General features: G+C 44.1%; 1 long non-coding RNA gene across 1 annotated transcript; it reads left to right on the forward strand.

Annotated features, from left to right (window-relative positions):
- Positions 1-16,859: 16,859 nt before the first annotated feature.
- LOC113630285 (uncharacterized) lies at positions 16,860-19,593 on the forward strand. Its single transcript, XR_003436887.1, has 4 exons — positions 16,860-17,124; positions 17,999-18,159; positions 19,246-19,327; positions 19,448-19,593. It is a non-coding gene; the product is annotated as an uncharacterized LOC113630285 (long non-coding RNA).
- The last annotated feature ends 2,021 nt before the right edge of the window (positions 19,594-21,614 follow it).

Below are 21,614 nucleotides of genomic sequence, written 5' to 3' on the forward strand. Positions count from 1 at the left end.
GGGCACTGGCTAGGGCAGTAGCTTCAGGTCTTCTTGGCTTGCTTCTCCCAGCACTGGATCTCTGCTCTACAAGCAAGCTGGGATGAGGGTGGTTGGGGCCCCAGTGTCCTTGGACCATCACACCAGGGACAGAGCCTCCACCCTATGAGTAGGGGCTGCATGGGGGAAGGGAACCCCCTACTTCTCTGCCACACTCACCAGAAATTTAGCCTCTTCAGCTTGGAGTTGGAGGGGATGAAAAATGCTGGCAGCCTGTCCCTCATGAGATATGGTAAGGCTTGATTGGGAGCTGAGGGGAGAGGGAACCCTGTCTTCTTGGCCACACCTACCTGGGGCAGAGTTTCCTTTAAGATGAGCTGGGGGGATGGTGGGAGGGAGGGAATTCTTTTGGCTCCAATGCCACGGACTCTTCCTAGTTTTACCAAGTTTTAGTAGATTTTCCTGAGTAAATGTCTCTTCATTGGCTATGTGCCATTAGTACAACTTCCAGAAATTTTAAGTTTTTTTAAAAATAATTTTCATCAATTTTGCTTGTTATTCTGGGGAATGGGAATGCAGAGCTCCTCACACCGTCATCTCAGAGCTTTGATCTCCCCTAGCTTTTCCTCTAAAGCTTTTTGGTTAGTCTATTGTTTGCCCTAACAGCTATCTACTACCTCAGGCAGCTGCAAAGTTAAAACACTTGCCTTTAAATGTTTTTGACAAATGACCCCTGGGAAGAGGACTTCTCACACTGGGCAAGCTCCAAGTGAAGTCAAATACAGACAGCCTTGTAAGCTGGGTCTTCCAAGGAACCACAAGACAGTGCCAATAATGACAATTCTTTGGAAATAAGACTTGGAAAGAACTGTGATAAACCATAATGGAAAAGAATATGAAAAAGAATATATATAACTGAGTCACTTTGCTGTACAGCAGTAAGTAACACAACATTGTAATTCAACTACACGTCAATTAAAAAAAAAAAAAGACTTGGAAAGTGCTCCAGCTCCATTCTCTTCCCTCCAGTGTCTTCCAGGTTGTACTGGGAATGGGGGCTATTTTTCAAGGTTTCAACAGAGCTGGAGAGTAGAGGACAGGACTTAAGCAAGTTAAAATGTCACAGAGCTCAGTGTTCTCACCAAGATTCAGCAATTTTTCTTGAATAAGCATTCCTCAAGTTGCTGTTAGCCTTTGGTTAATTTATAGAGTTTTAAAAAAGTTGATTCTGACAATTTTTGCTGGGTTCTTTACTGCTCTTATGTAGGAGTGAATTTTCATAGGTCCTTTCTCTGTCATTTTTCTGCATTTAATAAGCATTTAATTAATATTAACATTCAAACTACTACAGACCCACCAAATTCCTGAACTCATGACCACGTTCCTTTATATGATCTGCAAGGATGTCCTGAAAGACTGTGCTTGCTCCTTGAAATCAAGGTAGAAAGCAAATAAAATCCTAAGGGTTCCCCTGTCTCATAGTGGGATAACCCTATCATAACACTATGAAAAAGGGAAATGAGGTTTATTTAACATTAGTTCTCACTGTCCCCACTACTTGGTGCTCACACATAGTGCTCACAAATTATCTGAAGAATATAGGATCTAGACCCTTGTCAGGGAGACTAATACCAAAGTCATTGGTGAATAGTTTTAAAAATCACTTTTTAAAACTTCTTGAAAGTAAGAATGGTGTTTGCCTATCTCCGGTACTTTTCCTATTTTCTAAAATTTCTCAGAGTTTGTCTACCATGGTTCCCAAACCATATCTCCAGTTTCCTTCAGTATCCTGAGGATGGATTTCATGCAGATCTGGGGTCTTGAACATTTTAATTGAGTTAGTGTTCTCATATCATTATTCTTCAGTTTTGGGGCTTCAATTTCCTCTGAACCACAACCTTAAACCATTTTAAAATCTTGAGCATCATTTTCTTTATAGAAGGCAAACCAAATGAAAGTTGAGAGGTTCTGCTTTCTCTTGGTCATCTGTTAATATTACACCATCTACCCTAAGCAATGGGCCCATTTCTTCCTTCTTCTTCTTGCTCCAAATATAGCTTTAAAAGCCCTTTTTGTTGTCTATAGCATGTTTCACAGTCTCAGCCATCCTGATAATATTCGTATAGGTTTATACCAGTCTTGTGTGTTTATCCCTGAGTAGGTAGCTCTTCCATATTCTCTCGTAGAATTTCCTGTGCAGTCAATTTAGTTCCTTTAAATGTTCTCCCATTGCGTCATCATCAGGATCTAAAAGGGATGAAGGAATGACTTTTTTTTCTTTGTTTATTTTTGGTTGGATGTTCTTGAAGTGATAATTAAAATTACACATATTAGTTTAGTATTGGAACATAAAGAGAAAATTATTTAGTACATGCAATGAAATAATTGTTCATTAATTTAGCACCCAAGCACCCAATGATTAATATATGCATCAATTTAGCACCCAATGATTAATTCAGCATTGTAATGGTTGTAGGCATTGTCTTCTTCATGCTGAGTACATTAATACATAATTACTTGCCACTATTGCCCTTAGCCTTTGTTTCATTTGTTACTCTGTAACACACCATTCCAATTTTTTTTTTTTTTTTTCTGTATGCGGGCCTCTCACTGTTGTGGCCTCTCCTGTTGCAGAGCACAGGCTCCGGATGCGCAGGCTCAGCGGCCATGGCTCACGGGCCCAGCCTCCGCGGCATGTGGGATCTTCCCGGACTGGGGCACGAACCCGTGTCTCCTGCATCGGCAGGTGGACTCTCAACCACTGCGCCACCAGGGAAGCCCCATTCCAGTATTTAGTGGTATAAAACATTTTTTTTTTAAATGCTCACTGACTCTGTGGGTCAGTAATTTGGAAAAGGCATACACTATACTCAGTTTCATGATGTCTGAGTCTCAGCTTGGATGACCTGAACAGCTGGGAGTGACTCTGCTGGGGTTGGAACAGCTGGGACTGGGGGATCCACTTCCAAGATGGTCTCCTCACTCACATGACTGTGGCCTGGGCTGGGATGGCTGAAGGACAGGCTCAACCATAGTGCCTATGGGTGTCCTTACCAACATGACTGTGGCAGGGTAACTGGACTTCCTGCCTGGGAGTTCCAGACTCCAGGAACAAGTGTTCCAGTGAGCAAGGTGAAAACTGCATGATCTATCCTTGGAAGTCACTCGGCATCATTTCCACCACCCTTTTTATTGAAGCAGTCACAGACAGCCTAAATTAAGGGAAGGGGACATAGATCCCACCTCTTTTTTTTTGGCCGCGCGGCATGACTTGCGGGATCTCAGTTCCCTGACCAGGGATTGAACCCGGGCTACGGCAGTGAAAGCCTGGAATTCTAACCACTAGGCCACCAGAGAACTCCCCCAGACCCCACCTCTTGATGGGAGGAGTGTCAAAGAGTTTATGGCTCAGAAGAACTGTTCAACCAACCCACAGAATTGTAAGCTCAATAAAATGAATATTGCTTTAAGCCATTAAAAAAAAAGATTTTCTGGCCATATTTTAAAACTGCCTCAGCTTTACAAATAATTATTTACATTTATAAAGGTGAAGTATATGTCCCTGGCTGGAAGGTTGCCAAACCAGTGACCAGAAATACGTTTCAACCAATTTCTTCTTTTGATCCATTAAAACATCTTTTCATAAAAAATAAATATATGCTTCTTATAAAAATACAGACATAGGGGCTTCCCTGGTGGCACAGTGGTTAAGAATCGACCTGCCAATTCAGAGGACACGGGTTCGATCCCTGGTCCGGGAAGATCCCACATGCCGCGGAGCAACTAAGCCCTTGCACCACAACTACTGAGCCCGCGCTCTAGAACCGGCGAGCCACAACTACTGAGCCCACGTGCCACAACTACTGAAGCCCATGTGCCTAGAGCCCATGCTCTGCAACAAGAGAAACCACCCAATGAGAAGCCCGCACACCGCAACTGAAGAGTAGCCCCCGCTCACCGCAACTGGAGAAAAGCCCCGTGCAGCAACAAAGACCCAACGCAGCCAAAAATTAAAAAAAAAAAGGATCCTGCATGCCACAACAAAGATCCCATGTGCCACAACTAAGACCTGATGCAGCCAAATAAATAGATAAATAATATTTTAAAAAATCACCTTTAAAAAAATATATATGTATAACTGAATCACTTTGCTGTATACCAGAAACTAACACAACATTGTAAATCAACTATATTTCAAAAAAAAAAAACAATAAAATTTGTGTTCCTATGGTCTTCTCTCATTCTCATTGTTCTTGTGGTTTTGTGGCATTAGAAAAACCTTCTTACTGTCATTTTGTTATAGTTCTGGCAGGAAGAGGGGTAAATACATGTGTTAATCTACCATCTTTAACCTGAAGTGCTCCTTTTTTTTTTTTTTTTTTTTTTTTTGGCTGTGTTGGGTCTTTGTTGCTGCGCGCGGGTTTTCTCTAGTTGTGGCAAGCGGGGGCTACTCTTTGTTGTGGTGTGTGGGCTTCTCATTGCGGAGCACGGGCTTTAGGTGCGCGGGTTTCAGTAGTTGTGGCGTGTGAGCTCAGTAGTTGTGGTGCATGGGCTCAGTAGTTGTGGTGCACAGGCTTGGTTGCTCCACAGCATGTGGGACCTTCCCGGACCAGGGCTCGAACCTGTGTCCCCTGCATTGGCAGATGGATTCTTAACCACTGCGCCACCAGGGAAGCCCTGAAGTGCTCCAATTTTTAAAAGTAAACCTTTTCAAGGGGAAGACTGCCTCCATGTCATGCCTGCTATCTGCCGTACATGGTGGGGTATCACTCCACCTTGTTTCAGACATGTAAGATTCCCCCATCCATTAAACCATTGATGTCTCTGAAAGAAAAAAAAGTAAGGGAATTCCCTGGAGGTCCAGTGGTTAGGACTCCACGCTTTCACTGCTGTGGCCTGGGTTCAATCCCTGGTCAGGGAACTAAGATCCCACAAGCTGTGCAGTGTAGCCAAAAGAAAAGTAAACCTTTTCTTGAAGTATAAGATGCAGACATCCAGTTTGTTTATGACTGAATTGTTTTGATTCCTAATAAATTATTTAGAAATTCAGAAAAAAAATAACTTCATGGAAAAAAATGGAACTTCAGGGAAATGGGCTGGGTTTGGGTAAATAAAAGGGAGTGATGATAAATACCAGATGAATTTACCTGAAGTGAAGAGGTCAAGAATAAGAGTTGTGTGGAGAGGAATATGAGAGGCAGATTACAAAGAAGCTCTGAGGACTAAAGTCAGAAGGTTGGATTTTCTGCTAGAAGAGAGCGTTTTATCACGTTACTCAGCTTCAGAGGGTTGCCAAAAAAAACATTTACACATCTCAATGTTGATGAAGACATTTACAAATACAGATAAGATGTGATAATTTGTACTGTTTCCCAGGTGGGTGTTAGTGATGTCATTTGATTACACCAGTTGCAGCATGGGTGAAAAAGTAGAGGATGTCAGGATTATACCTGATGTTTGAGCATCCTAAGTGGATTTTAAGGAAAAGGAAGATGTTGTCAAGGGCTCAGCAATGCTGGAGACATGAATATGAAACTCATTTACCAACACATGCAGCCACTTTTAGGTTACGTGATAGATTTGAGGCAGAACATATCAGGTACTCATTTATGAAAGGAGGGAACCAGTGAGAGAAAGTATAGAAAACTAAATACTTGTCAGTTCAGGGGTCACCATTCTCAACAGTCTTTGGAAATTAATGGTGAACATTTTGAGCATTTGCCTCTAAATATGTGTGCTATAATATTACAACATAATTTTAATTTCAAGTCCAAAGACACAATCTTCTCTGCTTATTCAACTCGTACACCTTTATAGGAAAAGCCAAGCTGTACCCAAGAAAAAGCATGTACCACCTCTGCTTGCACCAACAGATGGAATTAATGGTTGTGTGCGATCGTTTCAGCATTACTAAGCATCAGCATTATCCCTTAGTCTTTGGTGTGTTTCCTAGGTTTGTGCTTGGTTTTGAGGTGTTTTACAAACATTGTTATCCCTGCTATGCCTCATCAGTGTTTAATATCCTAGTTAGAGGGCTGCCCTGGTGGCGCAGTGGTTAAGAATCCACCTGCCAATGCAGGGGACAGGGGTTCCAGCCCTGGTCCGGGAAGATCCCACATGCCGCGGAGCAACCAAGCCCGTGTGCCTAAATTACTAAGCCTGTGCTCTAGAGCCCGTGAGCCATAACTACTGAGCCTGTGTGCCACAACTACTGAAGCCCGCATGCCTGGAGCCCATGCTCCACAACAAGAGAAGCCACCGCAATGAGAAGCCCGCACACAGCAACGAAGAGTAGCCCCCGCTCACTGCAACTAGAGAAAGCTCGTGCGCAGCAACGAAGACCCAATGCAGCCAAAATAAATAAGTTAATTAATTAAAAAAAGACAAAATGGCAGTGACATTAAAAAAATATCCTAGTTAGAAAATGTGGTAGTAGCAATAAATAGGTCATAAAAATATGGTGAATGGTCTTGCATACATGGGATGAATTTTTCCCCAAGAGAAATCCATTCTGAAGAACAAAGATCCAAATATGCAAAGTGCAAAAATGTGTCATTGACGTTTATCATCAAGAGAAGAGGAAAAGTGATTGGCAAATGCCTCTAAGACCTATTAGCTTGATATTCACTAGGAAAACAGGCAAAGGTTGGTGAAGGTACTGTTCAGAAACTTTAGTCACCTGGCTCTGGTAGTTTCATACGTCAAGGCCCTTCCGACATAGCCAACATCCAAGTGAGTAACCAGGTGGCAAGTGTGGACATGTGTAGCTGCGAGGATTTCCCACTAACACCGAAATATCAAGGAAGGAGGTTTCCTTCTGCCACGGATGTCAACAATAGTATCTATAAAACATTAGCTGCGAAGAGGATCAAGGAGCTTGTTCTAAAGTTTGAGGTCTACAGTCCTGTTTCATGGAAATAAACTAGGGAACACAGCCGAACTCCCACTTACTTCCTTACAAATGAATGGACATGGGAACTGCCCTCATGATCTAACCTTGTAGATTAATGAACTTCTTTATTAGTTACCAAAGTTCCTTCTTCCAAATGGGACATGTAGGGACCTTCCTGGTAGTCCAGTGGTTAAGACTCCGTGCTCCCAAAGCAGGGGGTCCAGGTTCAATCCCTGGTCGGGAAACTAGATCCCGCGTGCCGCAACTGAAGATCCCACATGGGGCAACGAAGATCCCACGTGCCGCAGGTAAGACCCAGCACAACCAAATAAATAAATAAATATTGTAAAAAGAATGGGACATGTAAATAATATTTATGGAGCATCCACCGTAGAGGGCACCCGGGAAGCAAAGATGAATAAGATTTGGGGCTTCCCTGGTGGTGCAGTGGTTGAGAGTCTGCCTGCCGATGCAGGGGACACGGGTTCGTGCCCTGGTCCGGGAAGATCCCACATGACGCAAAGCGGCTGGGCCCGTGAGCCATGGCCGCTGAGCCTGCGTGTCCGGAGCCTGTGCTCTGCAACGGGAGAGGCCACGACAGTGAGAGGCCCGTGTACCGCCAAAAAAAAGAAAAAAAAGAAAAAAGAAAAAACAAAAACAAAGATGAATAAGATTTGATCCTGCCCTGGAGGAAGTTACAGCCTAAGCGGGGATCCATGCAGTAAATGGTTCATTGTAATACTTTGTAAGTATATCATTATTATTATTATTATATTGTATTATAATGAAGGAACCATTCAGCAAGTGCAATGGAACACAGATCGGAGAGTCTTCCTGGAGTAGGTGATGCCTAGGTTTAGTCCAAGAGAATGAGAGGGTCATACTATGGAGAGGAAGGGAGGTGAGAGGTAGCAGGGTGTGTGCAGGTGGGAGAATAGCTTCCAGCTTATGAGTGAGTCAGGGTGGGGTGGGGGTCAGGTCATGGAGGGCCACGTGTTCTGCATTAAGGAGTCTAGACTTTATTTGGTTTTAGGCAACAAAAAGTCATTAAAAGGTTTGAAGTGGGGTCTGACATCTGATTTATAATTTCGGTATTGTATTAGTTTTCTATTGCTACCCTAACAAATGACCGCAAACTTAGAGACTTAAGACAACCCACATCTCCAGCCTCACAGTTCTGTAGTGAAGAAGTCCAGGTCGGCCCAAGTGGTTTCTCTGCTCTGGGATCTATGGGCTGAAGTCAAGGTGCTGGCTGGCTGGATGCCGGCGGGGAGGTGCTGGGAAGAATCCACTTATTCAGGCTGTTGGCGGAATCTAGCTGCTTGTGGTTGTAGGTGGGACTGGGGTCCCCACTTCCTTGCTGCTTCACCTGGGGGCCGCCCTGGCCTCCTAGGGGCCTCACTAGTGCGCGTGCGCAGAGCCCGGTCATCCCAGAGCCAGCAGTGGCTGGCGAATCTCCGCCTTCTTCTGCAGCATCTCTATTGCTTCCAGCTGGAGAAAGTTCACCGCTTTTAAGGAATCAGGTGATTTGATTGGGTTCACCTGAATAATCTAGGTTACTCTCCCTATTTTAAGGTCTGTAAACTTAATCACACCTGCAAAGTCCTTTTATCTATGTCAGGGAACATATCACAGGTTCCAGGGATTAGGTGTGGACATCCTTGCAGGGGCGTTATTCTGCCTGCCATGGGTGTCTAGGTAGGTTCTAAAGGGCACAGACCTCTGCTCGCAGAGAAAATCAGACCCTGGTTTTCTTCCTATCTTCCTGGCTATTTAAAAAACAAGACAACAACAAAACGGCAGCCAAAACAAAAAAAACCATCCCAGCTTTATTGAGGTATAATTTACATTCACCCATTTTATGTGCACAATTATTGACTTTTAGTAAATTTATGGCGTTGTGCAGTTTCATTATCACAAACTGGCATTAGAACGATTTTATCACTCCCAAAAGATTTCTCAGGCCCATTTGCAGTCCACTGACTCTTCCTTTTTATTCTCTTTTCTAGGCTCCTTTGCATGCTTATGTCATCCAAGACTTTCTTTGGCTCTCTGGGAAATAGCCACATTTAGCATATTCTTTGCCAGGTGTGCAGGAAAACACATCAAATTGTTGACATAGTTTACCTGAGGGCAATGGGAATGGAGGGTTAGTTTTTCTTTATGTATCTTTTGGGATTTAATATACAATTAGCATGTATTACTACTGAGACTAAAATGCTTAATTATGAAAACATTAAATATGTAATTCTTTACTATTCTGTGGCTGAACATTAAAAGAGGTGCTTCAAATGCCAAGGAGCAAGAGAACCACCTGAATGTCTTGTGATAGACCCTTCAGACTCAGGTAGATGCCAAGGCCCCACTTCGCATACTCCTTGTCATCGTCTGACCCTGAGGGGGGAGGTGAGCTGATGTCAGTCCACATCCAGGTCCTCAGATGGTCGAGGCCAGACTCAGGGAACACACTCTGTTTTCTTAGTTGAGTCTTTGAGATAGAAACTTCAGGAGAGAACCAGTTTTAGGAATGTTGGCAAGGCCAATACAAAATAGTGCCATGCAGTAGCTGTGAAATATTAACAAAGTTCTAAGATATGTTTAGGTCTAGAAAATGTCATAGGTACTGTTTTTGTTGTTTTAATTAAACTTGTTTTTTTAACTTCTGCAGAAGGAAGATAGAAAATTGTGTTGACTATCTCAAAAACTAAAAGCTGTATCAGCTTTTTACAATTTGAAGGAACAAAAGAAATTTTGAATGGGAAATCTCACAAATGTCACGGTAAATCAGGATCATCTGAAATGATGAAGGAGTAAAATTAATGAAATATCATTAAACTCCTACACTAACTGTGATTAATAATTTCTCATAATTATTAAAATATATTTCACAATTCTTGTTTAAAAAAAGGTTTATATTTTATTTTATTTTATTTTTTTTTTGCGTTACGCGGGCCTCTCACTGTTGTGGCCAGACGCGCAGGCTCAGCGGCCATGGCTCACGGGCCCAGCCGCTCCGCGGCATGTGGGATCCTCCCAGACCTGGGCACGAACCCGTGTCCCCTGCATCGGCAGGCGGACTCTCAACCACTGCGCCACCAGGGAAGCCCAAAAAAAAAGGTTTATATTTTAGAAGGGCTATAAAATAAGTTATTTTTTGCCCAGCAAAGAGCCCTTATCTCTTTTCATTGAATGGTAGAAAAATATAGCATTTAATTCCTTAACATTAGGAAAATTAGAGTAAGGCCACATATAATCTATTTTTTAAAAAACAGCATTCTTGAAATATACTATATATTATATAAAGTTTACCTTTTTAAAGTATGCATTTCAGTGGTTTTAGTCCTTAGTATATTCACAAAGTTGTGCATCAATCACCACTAATTCCAGAACATTTTCATCTCCAAGAAAAAGACAAATCTATACTCATAAGGAGTTACTCTCCATCCCCTGCCCAGACCCCATGTCCCTGGCAACCATTGATCCAATTTTTGTTCTATAGATTTGCCTTTTCCGGACAGGCCACATGTAAAGTTTTTGCTTAACCCGATTAGTTAATTTCTGGATTCCATTTTTTGCAGGTAGCTTTTCTTGTCAGCAAAATGAAAGAGACTTAAAACATAGTATCTGACCCCCCTCAAAAGTTATTTTAGGTTCAAATGATTTATTTCAGCTTCCATTTAATTGAAGCCAATTCCTCATTAGATACCTTGGGGGACATTACTACCAACTACATAAATAAAAAGGATTATAAAGGAATACTATGAACAATTATATGCCAATAAATTAGATAGCTTAGATGGAATGGACAAAGTCCTAGAAAGACGAAAACTACCATGAAGAAAGTGAAAAACAACTCACAGAATAAAATATTTGCAAATTGTACATCTTATATAGGAATTATATCCAAAATATATAAAGAACTATATATATAATAAAATTCAGTATTTTTTAAAATTTATTTAATTTATTTATTTTTGGCTGTGTTGGATCTTTTTTTTTTTTTTGCCGTACGCGAGCCTCTCACTGTTGTGGCCTCTCCCGCTGCGGAGCACAGGCTCCGGACGCGCAGGCTCAGTGGCCATGGCTCACGGGCCCAGCCGCTCCGCGGCATGTGGGATCTTCCCAGACTGAGGCACGAACCCGTGTCCCCTGCATCGGCAGGCAGACTCTCAACCACTGCGCCACCAGGGAAGCCCCAGTGTATCTTTTTTTATGAGCAAGGAAATCTTTACATGAAGCACCTGCTAATGACTTCTTTTGGTCTCATTGGCCAGTTTGAGGCAAATGTCCATCTTTGAACCAGTTACTGGCACAGGAATAGGACTTCCCTGATTGAGTTAGACTAGTCATTGGAATGAAATGGAGGTTAGGTAGGCAATGATCATATCATCACAAAGGACTTCCAAAGGAAATTCTAGTTCCTATTATAGAATAGAGAATAGATGACAATCAGGCAAAAACCGCAGATATCTCCTTTGCCATCAGAAACAGCTGCAATGTGGTGAGAAAAACCATTAACTTGGTTACTGGACTCTGCCGCTACATTACTGGGTGCCACGTCGTGCCACTTGCGGTCTTATTTCCCTGACCAGGGATCAAAGTGTGCCCCCTGCAGTGGCAGCGCGGAGTCTTAACCACTGGACCACTAGGGCATTCCAGGCCCTTAGTTTCTTCCAAAAAAGTGGTTCCTTCCAGCTTTGAAATACGGCAATTAGCATATATATTGCCTTCTAGCAATGGAAAACAGCTCACATGCTTTTCTGCAACTCAAAGAACATAAAAACAACCTTGGTAACTATCATTCAAAATCTTATTACCCTGATATATATGTACCGTAAGACTCCTATATCATCAGAAACATAGGTGATTGAGTAATAAAAGCTGCCTAAATCATGCAGTTTAGTCTGTATTTTTGCTTGCTAAGTGCTAGTCTTTCTTCTGCCCTGATTTTACTTGGGGAACTGTAGTGGTCATACTTGCCTCCCAACATTCGTTCTATTTTAAATGATCGATCTAAGCCCCTGTTCTCAGTCCCAGTGCTTTGAACATTGTTGACTCCACTATCCCAACCTGAGAAGTAGGCACTTGACTGAGACTTGGCCACTCAGACTATTCCATCCCTCTGGCCACAGGGGTTGGTTCAAGGATGGGTAAGTGACCCAGGTCGGTCCCATGAGAGTCTGTTCATGACTTTTGCTGGGAAAGAGAATCTCTCTTTTTCCAGGGTTGCCCATCTGTTAAGTTATAAACCTGGAGCTCTGGTGGTCGTCTTTGGTATCAATGGAGAGAACCTGCCCAAGAATTAAACACATAAGAAAGAAGAAAGAGAATCCTGATGATCTTGATAGCATCATTTGAGCAACTGGATTCAGTCTCTGGACTTGTCAGTTGTGTGAACCCCTAAATTCCTTTTTTTTTTTGGCTTATATTGATTTAAGCTGGGTTTCTGTATCTTGTAACCCAAAGAGACCTGGCTAATAAAGACAAATTCCTTGCTTACAGTTTGAAATAGATGCTCTGATGCTGTATAAATATGAGAGTAAAATCTGGACATAGACAAAAGGAAATGGGTTCAGAAATAGATGCATATGAAGGGAAAAAAATAGTTTACTCAATAGCTAGTGCACCCCCTTTTCTTTCCCTGTTTGTTTTTATCTACCATAAGCAAGGAAGCAGGACACCTTATGGGTCTTTGAAAAAGCCTGAAGACTGGGTGTCTGTTTTGTGTCTAAGCTGCAGCTGGGTGTGAAAAAGAAACAAAGATCTTGTCTCAAACTTGGTAACGTTGTACTGTGGGAATCCACACCCACAGCTCAGACTCTGTGACTCTGTCTAATTAACTGTGGTCTCTGAGTCTTGGTTTCATTACCCATAAAAAGAGGCAGCTGGACTAAGGTCCCTTCTAGTATTAATGTCCCAAAATCCTATTGCAGAGCTCCCAAGGGAGGCTATAGGCGAAATTTGTGTCACGTGGAGAGACCCTACCTAGGGTTGGTGAGTCTTGGTTTGTCAATTCCAAAATGGAAGTAGATCAGTGGTGGGTGTGGTTCTCTGAAAATGCAGCATGGTTGAAATGAATCAATGTGGGCATTCTTTGATGAATGTCCTTGTTTTATGTGCATATCAATTCTGCTTTTCAGACCAGTCAAACCAGGCCCCCAAGTCTAGCCAGCGGGCTGTTTATCTCACCTTGACTCTGAGAACTGGGAAAGCCTGGGATGAACCTGGCATCATGCAAAACTACATCGAGGGGCTCAACAAGGTCATCAAATCAATCTCTCGGGCTTCCCTGGTGGCGCAGTGGTTGGGAGTCCGCCTGCCGATGCAGGGGACATGGGTTCATGCCCCAGTCTGGGAAGATCCCACATACCGCGGAGTGGCTGGGCCTGTGAGCCACGGCCGCTGAGCCTGCGCGTCCGGAGCCTGTTGCTCTGCAATGTGAGAGGCCCGCGTAACGAAAAAAAAAAAAAAAATCAATCTCTCCTCTTCTCTCTCCCCCTCTGTGTCTCTGTCTCTCTCTCCCCAACTCCTCGTTCCCACTTGGTTTTTGCCTGTCAGCTTCATTCTCAGGAAGGCTTTCCCCACATGGAGACAGAAATGGCAACCAGCAGTTCCAGAAAAAGACCCAAGGCAGACATTAAATGGCCCTGCTTCTACCCCTGAACCAGCTGGGCTGAAGAGGCACAAAACCTCCATCCACTAACCCTGTCCACAGTGTTTGAATTTTATTCGGAGGAACAAAGGAGGAATCTTAAAACATTTGAGTAAGGGGTTGACATGGTCAGATCTGTGCATCAGGGAGGAGTCTGGCTGAGGTACAGGGATTGGGGCAACAGAGGAGATGGAGCTAGAGAGACTTGTTAGAGGCTCTTGGAATCATTCTGGGCAGAAGTGAGCAGGGGTTGAACTAGAGTACAGTAAGTCCCCTATATAGGAACGAGTTCTGTTCCGAGAGCGTTTGTAAGTCCAACAAAGTTAGCCTTAGGCACCCAACTAACACAATCGGCTATATAGTACTGTACTGTAATAGTTTTATAATACTTTTAACACAAACAATACACAAAAAATAAAACATTTTTAATATTACAATACAGTACCTTGAAAAGTACAGTACCACAGCTGGTATAGAGGGGCTGGACTCAAGTGAACAGGCAAGAAGAGTTACTGACTAGAGGAGGGAGAAGAGGGAGGAGATGATAGAGCTGAAAGATCGTCAGCAATAGGAGACGGAGGGCAAGCTGCAATTTCACGTGAACTAACTTACGTGATTGGACATGCGAACACATGTTTGAATCTTTGAAAGTTCACAACTTGAAGGTTCATATGTAGGGGACTTACTGTAATGGCAGTTGGGACGGAGGATGTATCAGTCAGGAAAGAAACTGGTGTCAGCAGAGTGGAAAAGAGTTGCTGGTTGAGGGAAGGTGGGAGGGAGACCCAAGAAGGAGGAGATATGGGGATATATGTATATGTATAGCTGATTCACTTTGTTGTAAAGCAGAAACTAACACACCATTGTAAAGCAATTATACTCTAAAAAAGACGTTAAAAAAAAAAAAAGAGTTGCTGGTTGATTAGCAGCATTGGGAAAGAAAGAAGTGTTGTTTATCGAATGCCAACCACGAGTTGGGCCCTGGGCCTGGCAGTCTGATGGAAGAGCTGGACCTGTAAACAATTACTATCCAATGTACTAATCACTGTGAGAGAGGGATGCATCGGGAGCCACTAGTACAGGGGAGAAAAGAAAGCATTTGAGGAGTGGCTGTGTGGGGGAGGGAGGTATGAGTCCTTAGCAAACAAGGACTAAGACACTGCAGGCCTGCGCCAAAGGCAAAGAATAGAGTCCAGAAATATTGTCGGCCAGAAAAACCACATCCAAACGAAAGATATTTGTTTTGGCTGTGTTGGGTGTTGGTTGCTGCGCGGGGTCCTCCTCTAGTTGCGGCGAGTGGGGGCCACTCTTCGTTGCAGTGAGTGGGTTTCTCATTGGGTGGCTTCTCTCGTTGCAGAGCACGGGCTCTAGGTGCACAGGCTTCAGCAGTTGTGGCGCATGGGCTTAGTTGCTCTGCGGCATGTGGGATCTTCCCAAACCGGGACTCGAACCCGTGTCCCCTGCATTGGCAGGTGGATTCTTAACCACTGTGCCCCCAGGAAAGCCCCAAAGATATATTTAATTTTGCTCATCTAACATTTTTAGAAATGTTTGAATTGGTTGCCAATGTAAAAAGATCTGGAGCTTTCATTTAAAAATCCATATTTCTAACTTGTCTTGAAAAACCAGAAGCACCAGAAGGTTTAGCTACACAGTGCCCTCATTCTTGCCCAGTGACAAAGGGCTAGAGCAGCTGCCGTCCCTCCAGTCCCTATTAGAACTCACCTGGCCTGCATCAGCAATTCGTGTTACCCATGGTGGCTTAAAGATGGCTGCAAATTCTTTGTAACTCTCTGCATCAAAAGGAGGAGTTAATCTTCCCTCTCCTGGGATCTGGGCTGGTCCTGTAACTGCTTAACTAAAAGAATGTGGTGGAAGGAACCCTATGCAAATCACAGGCCTATCCTCTTGGAGCATTCTCTCAGGACACTCCCTTTCCAAACTCTAAAATAATGAGAGCTAATAAAGCAGTTATCGTTTTAAGTCATCAAGTTTTGGAATGGTTTACTCCGTACAGGTAACTGGAACACCAACCTCCACTCCTTCCCTTGTAGACATCCGAGGGCTCAGCCTCTGGACCAGAGGAATGAGGGAGCATGTTGAGCTTGGGTGATGATGAACAGCAAGGCCAGAGGGTGGATGGGGGAAGATCATGAAGGGCTTTTGATGCCATGCTGAGGGAGTTTCAGTGTTTTCCCAGAAATGTTCAGGAGCTGGTAGCGTTTCGTAAGGTCGGCATAGTATGACTGGGGCGATGACTCTAGTGATGCTGTAGAACAGGGGTCCCCAACCCCTGGACCACGGACTGGTACCGGTCCATGGCCTGTTAGGAACCAGGCTGCACAGCAGGAGTTGAGCGGAGGGCGAGCAAGTGAAGCTTCATCTGTATTTACAGCCGCTCCCCATCGCTCACATTACCGCCTAAGCTCCGCCTCCTGCCAGCATTATGGTGAGTTATATAATTATTTTATTATGTATTACAATAATTTAAGTAATAGAAATAAAGTGCACAATAAATGTGATGCGCTTGAATCATCCCAAAACCATCCCCTCCCGCCCTGGTCTGTGGAAAAATTGTCTTCCACGAAACCAGTCCCTGGTAGAAGATGAATCAGAAGAAGGCGATCGGTCAGGGAGCTAGCACCATGGTCCAAGCAGCGCAGCTCAGGCGGTGGTGGTGGGCATGGAGAGAAAGGGAGAGATTCAAGTTCAAGACTTTCTCCTCTTGTGAGGCTCTCCCTGAGGTCCTAATGGGACATGCCGGTCGAGCTATGGAGTTGCTAGTCAGAACTAGGGAGCACAGGCAGTAGGACTGAGCCACAGAGACAGACTGGGGACTGTCAGAGTTTGAACTTGTGGATGTGGAAGAGATGGTGTAGGGAGATTGGGTGCACTGGAAGAGGTGGTGTCCTGGGAGCATCCTACAGATAGTTGTGTTACGCAAAGGGAGAGACACCCTGCAGGGGACTGAGAGAAAACTTCAGAGCAAAGAAGGGAACCAGGAGATGTTGGGCCCAGACACCAAAGAAAGGAAAGATTCTAGAGGAAGGGAGTGGTAGGTAGCATCAGATGATCACCAGAACGTGCTCATTTGATGTAATGATCAGGAGATCACTGGTGGCTGAGGCAAGGGCACGTCTGTGCGGAAAGGTGGGAACAGAAGCCAGACTCATGAGACTAAGTAGGAAATGAGGAAGTGAAGACAGTAAGTGTAAACAACTCTTTCAAGAAACTTGATTGTGAACGGTAAGACAGAGATAGGGAAGTGGTTTGAGGTTGCCAAGTTGAGAGAGGTTCCCCCAAAGACACAGGGGAGCTCAGCTTGTTTTTAGATACTGAAGAGAGAGTATCTGTGGAGAGGAGAACTTGGCAGTGCAGGAGAAAGGGGTTAAACGATGGAGTGAGGTCACTGAGGAAGTGGGAAGGAATGTGTCCCAAGAGGGAGGCATGAGCCTTGGGCCCTAGGAGGACACCTCCCCTGTAACGACAGCCTATGGTTGTTTCTAGGAGCTGGAGATGTTGTTGCTGTTGGGAGTAAAGGGGTTGAAAGAATTCTTGCCTCTTTTCTCCATAAAATAGGAGCAGTGATCATCTCATAAAGGTAAGGAAGGCAGCCTGAGGAGGTGGCTGGCGAGAAGTGGCCGGCAAGGTTGGCTTAGACCTGAGCCTGTGGACAAGGCATGTTTACGTGCCTCCTGCTTAAGGCCAGGATGGTTCCTGAATGTGGGTCAGGGCGGAGCCTGAAGGTGGATGGGGGACCACAACTGTGAGAAGTCCTGGGGGCCACAGGGGCAGGGTCCAGGCTGTCAGAGTAACTTCTTGCAAATGAGACCCTGTCACTCCTTTACTTAGAGACTTGCATAGGGAGCAAACTCCTTGAGAAGACACAGCTTGAGGTCCCTCATGAGCTGCCTCCTGGGGATTTTCCCAGCTTCACCACTTTCCCCTTCATCCCAAGCCCCTGAGCTCCAGCCATGGTGAAGAGCTCACCATTCCCTTAAAACGTCATTGTCCCTTCCTCGCTTTTCTTCCTCTCTCTTCTCTGCTTGGCAAACTCTTATTCAAGACCCAGTATAAGTGTAATTTCATTCACCCGTTCCACCACCATCTACGGACCATGCTTCCATCCTGGTTCGCCCTCCAGATCCCACTGCTCTTGGCTTTTGTGCCCTCCTCTGCTTCGGGAGGTCGACTGGTGTTGGGGAAATGAATAAAGCAGTCTTGTTCAGGCTTCAGAGGCAGAAGCAGGCCTCTGACCGACCTGTAACCCTGCCTGGACTGCGGGCTTACTTGCACACGCAACAATTACTGCTGGCAAGTCAAGCAGCGCTTACTATAAGAAAGGGAGTGGGTCTTGGAATTCCTTGAGCCCTGGGGACCTGGCCAGCCCCCCAGGGTCTGGAAACTCTTGTGACCCACATGGTGAAACCAACAGCATTATTAAAGTAAACTCAGACCTCCATCTTTGCACGCAGACTGATCATATCAGTTTGCGGCCTGGAATTATAAACGGAAGCCCCCAGAACTCCAATCTGAAGTCTCACCCGTGGGGTGTACGAACCGCCCGGGACCCTTCCCAACTGGGGCTCCAGATCACTGTCACTTGGAACTTCCCAGCTGTTACTTGGATCTGGAAGTAGGTGTCGGCCCAATTCGGTGATGTAGATACCCTGTTATGTTTCTCTAATATTCTTGTTCCTTTCCTTCTAAAGATTGTATATTAAAATTAAGTTAAATCACCTTTCATTAAAGAATTGATTAAAGCTGTTTATTTGTGTGAAACGAGTGGTTGTTTTGTCAACAAATCCAACGAACCTTAAAACCGAGAGCAGGCTTTCGGCAAAACAACTGGAAACCGTGAATGGACTCATGGGTTTCAAGGGTCACACAGACTTGTATTTGGATCCCAGTTTGTGTGACTGTGGGTAGGTCATTTACTGCCTGTGAGCCTCATTTTGGTCATCTGTAAAAGAGGGACAATAAAACACATCACAGAGCTCTTGAGACTCTTCAGTGATGGAATGTTGGTGCAGCACCAAGGACCCAGTGCTGCTTGGAGCATTTGGGACTCTTGGTTGTAAGTGACGGAATCTAATTTTTAAAAATCTACTTTTAGGGACTTCCCTGGTGGCACAGTGGTTAAGAATCCGCCTGCCAATGCAGGGGACATGGGTTTGAGCCCTGGTCCGGGAAGATCCCACGTGCCACAGAGCAACTAAGCCCACGAGCCACAACTACTGAGCCTGAGCTCTAGAGCTGGCAAGCCACAACTACTGAAGTTTGTGCACCTACAGCCCGTGCTCTGCAGCAAGAGAAGCCACCACAATGAGAAGCCTGAGCACTGCGACCAAGAGTAGCCCCCGCTCGCTGCAACTAGAGAAAGCCCACGTGCAGCAACGAAGACCCAATGCAGACAAAAATAAATAAATGAATAAACAAACCAGGGTCTCCCTGCTTTAAAACTCATGCTTTAAAAAAAAAAAATCTCCGTTTACAGTTGATTTGTTTGAATCAGGATCCAGAGAAAGTTCACATGTTACCGTTAGTTGATATGTTTCTTAAGGCTCTTTTAATATATTTCCCCTCCTTTGAATGCCATTTATTTGTTGAAGCCAGATCGTTTATCCTGTAAAATTTTCTACATTACAGATTTAGGTAATTGCTTCCTCTTGGTATTGTTTAACCTGGTCTTCTATCCTTTTTATTTCCTATAAACTAATAGCTAGATCTAGAGGCTCCATTAGATTCTGGCTGGTGATGATGACGATGATGATGGTGATGATTTTGGCAAGAATACTGCAAAGGTGACGCTACATACTTATTATATCATTTTATGGGAGGCCTGTAATATCTGGGTGTCCTACTTTTGGTGATGTTAAGAGTCATTTCTGAGTTCTTTTTTTCTTTTTCTTTTCTTTTTTTAGGTAATCATGGAGATTTGAACATAAATTGGGAATTAGATGATGTGAAGAAATTATTGCTAGGGACTTCCCTGGTGGTCCAGTGGTTAAGAATCCACCTTCCAGTGCAGGGGACGCGGGTTCGTTACCGAGTTGGGGAACTAGATCCCACATGCCGCAGGGTAACTAAGCCCACACACCGCAAATACTGAGCATGCACACCACAACTAGAGAGAAGCCCGCGCACTGCAACGAAAGATCCCGCATGCCGCAAGGAAGATCCCATGTGCCGCCACTAAGACCCGACGCAGCCAAAAATAAATAAATATTTTTTTTAAAAATAAGAGAGCTTCCCTGGTGGCGCAGTGGTTAGGAATCCACCTGCCAACGCAGGGGACACGGGTTTGAGTCCTGGTCGGGGAAGAACCCACATACTGCGGAGCAACTGGGCCCGTGTGCCACAACTACTGAAGCCCCCACACCTGGAGCCCGTGCTCCACAACAAGAGAAGCCACTGCTGTGAGAAGCCCGCGCACCGCAACGAAGAGTGGCCCCCGCTCGCCACAACCAGAGGAGGCCCACGTGCAGCAACAAAGACACAACGCAGCCAAAAAAAAAAAATCAAAAAATTAAAAAAAAAAGAAATTATTGCTAAACATTTTAGGTATAATTATGTATTACATAATGGTATTGTGCTTGGGTAAAATAAAAATCCTTATCTGACATACAATAACATGGATTAATTTCAAAACATTATGCTGAATGGAAAAAGACAGACCCATACTGTATGATTTCATTTGTATGGAACATTCTAGAGCAGGCAAAACTAATCTATACTGACAGAAAGCAGGTCAGTGGTTGCCAGGGTCTGAGGGTGGAAACTGATTGTAGAAGGGTGTGAACTTTTAGGAGTGATGGAAATATTTTATATCTTGATTATGGTGGTAATTACTTGGGTATATACATTTGTCCAAACTAATTGAACCATGCACTTAAACTGAGTGTGCTATATTGTATGGGAGTAAAGATATATTTTATTGTATGTAAATAAAGTTGATTTTTGAAAGGAAATAAAATAAGGTTACAACTAGAATGAGAAGAATCCATTCAAAGTAGCCACAAAACTATAATACACCTATTGGGGGGGAGAAATTTAATGATATACTAGACCTTTATAGAGAAAATTATAAAATCATATTAAGGGACATAAAAGAAGACATAAATATATGGAGAAATACACTATATTCATGGATGGAAGTCTTAATATCCTTCTCAAATTAATCTATAAAGTTAATGCAATTTTATTAAAAACTCTAAGAGTTTAAAAGTCTTTATCTGTTGGAAATAAATGCAGAAGTACTTAAGTTGAAATGCTATGATGTCTTGGATTTCTTTTAATACATGCCAAGAAAATAATGTGGAAGAAGGAATGAACGAGTATTGGCCATGTGGTGGTACTTGTTGAAGCTGGGTGATGGGTACACACTCTAGTGTAAGTGAGCAGTGCTGTGCACCTTTACTGGTGAGGAAACATCACTGGGCTAGGGCAGCAGGAGAACCATGAAGGAAAGATTCTCTGGGGCTGACTCCATCATGCTCTACAGACCTTTAGGGCAGGACAGACCAGAGGAGGTCTTGTGGGCCTTGCTAAGGAGTTTGAACTTTATCCCGTGCTCAGCATTTCAGTCCCTCTTTCCTCTGTGTATCTGGCACCTTGGAAGGGCCTCCGGTCCTGTCTCCCTCCATGGTGGGTGTACCAGTCAGAACACTTTCAACTGTAAATGCCAGAAACCAACTCAAACGTAGTGACTTATGTGGAAAAAGGAACTTATGAAAGGTTAAGGGACTCAGGCACAGCTTGATCCCGATACTCAAATGATGTCAAGAGTATGGCTGTCTTCATATCCTGTGTCTGCAGTCCTCTGTGTGGGCTCATTCTGGGTGGCTTTTCCTGCATGGTGTCAAGACGGTCACTAGTAGTCCTGGGCTTACAGCCTTTTAGCTTACTAACCCCCAGTGGAAAGAGGGATCTTTTTCCTAGCAGCTCCAGTGAATCTGCTTCTGCACGCATAGACTTGATTTAAGTGGCCACCCCTGAACCAGTCAAAAAAGGTAGCTTTGACTGGGGAAACGTGGACTGTGTGCCTACCCTGGACACCCTCTCAAACCTCAAGGATTGCCAGTGCATAAA

This window comes from Aethalodelphis obliquidens, unplaced genomic scaffold, assembly GCF_003676395.1.
Source record: "Aethalodelphis obliquidens isolate GAN/ISIS:26980383/991018 unplaced genomic scaffold, ASM367639v1 scaffold30, whole genome shotgun sequence".
Taxonomy (NCBI): domain Eukaryota; kingdom Metazoa; phylum Chordata; class Mammalia; order Artiodactyla; family Delphinidae; genus Aethalodelphis; species Aethalodelphis obliquidens.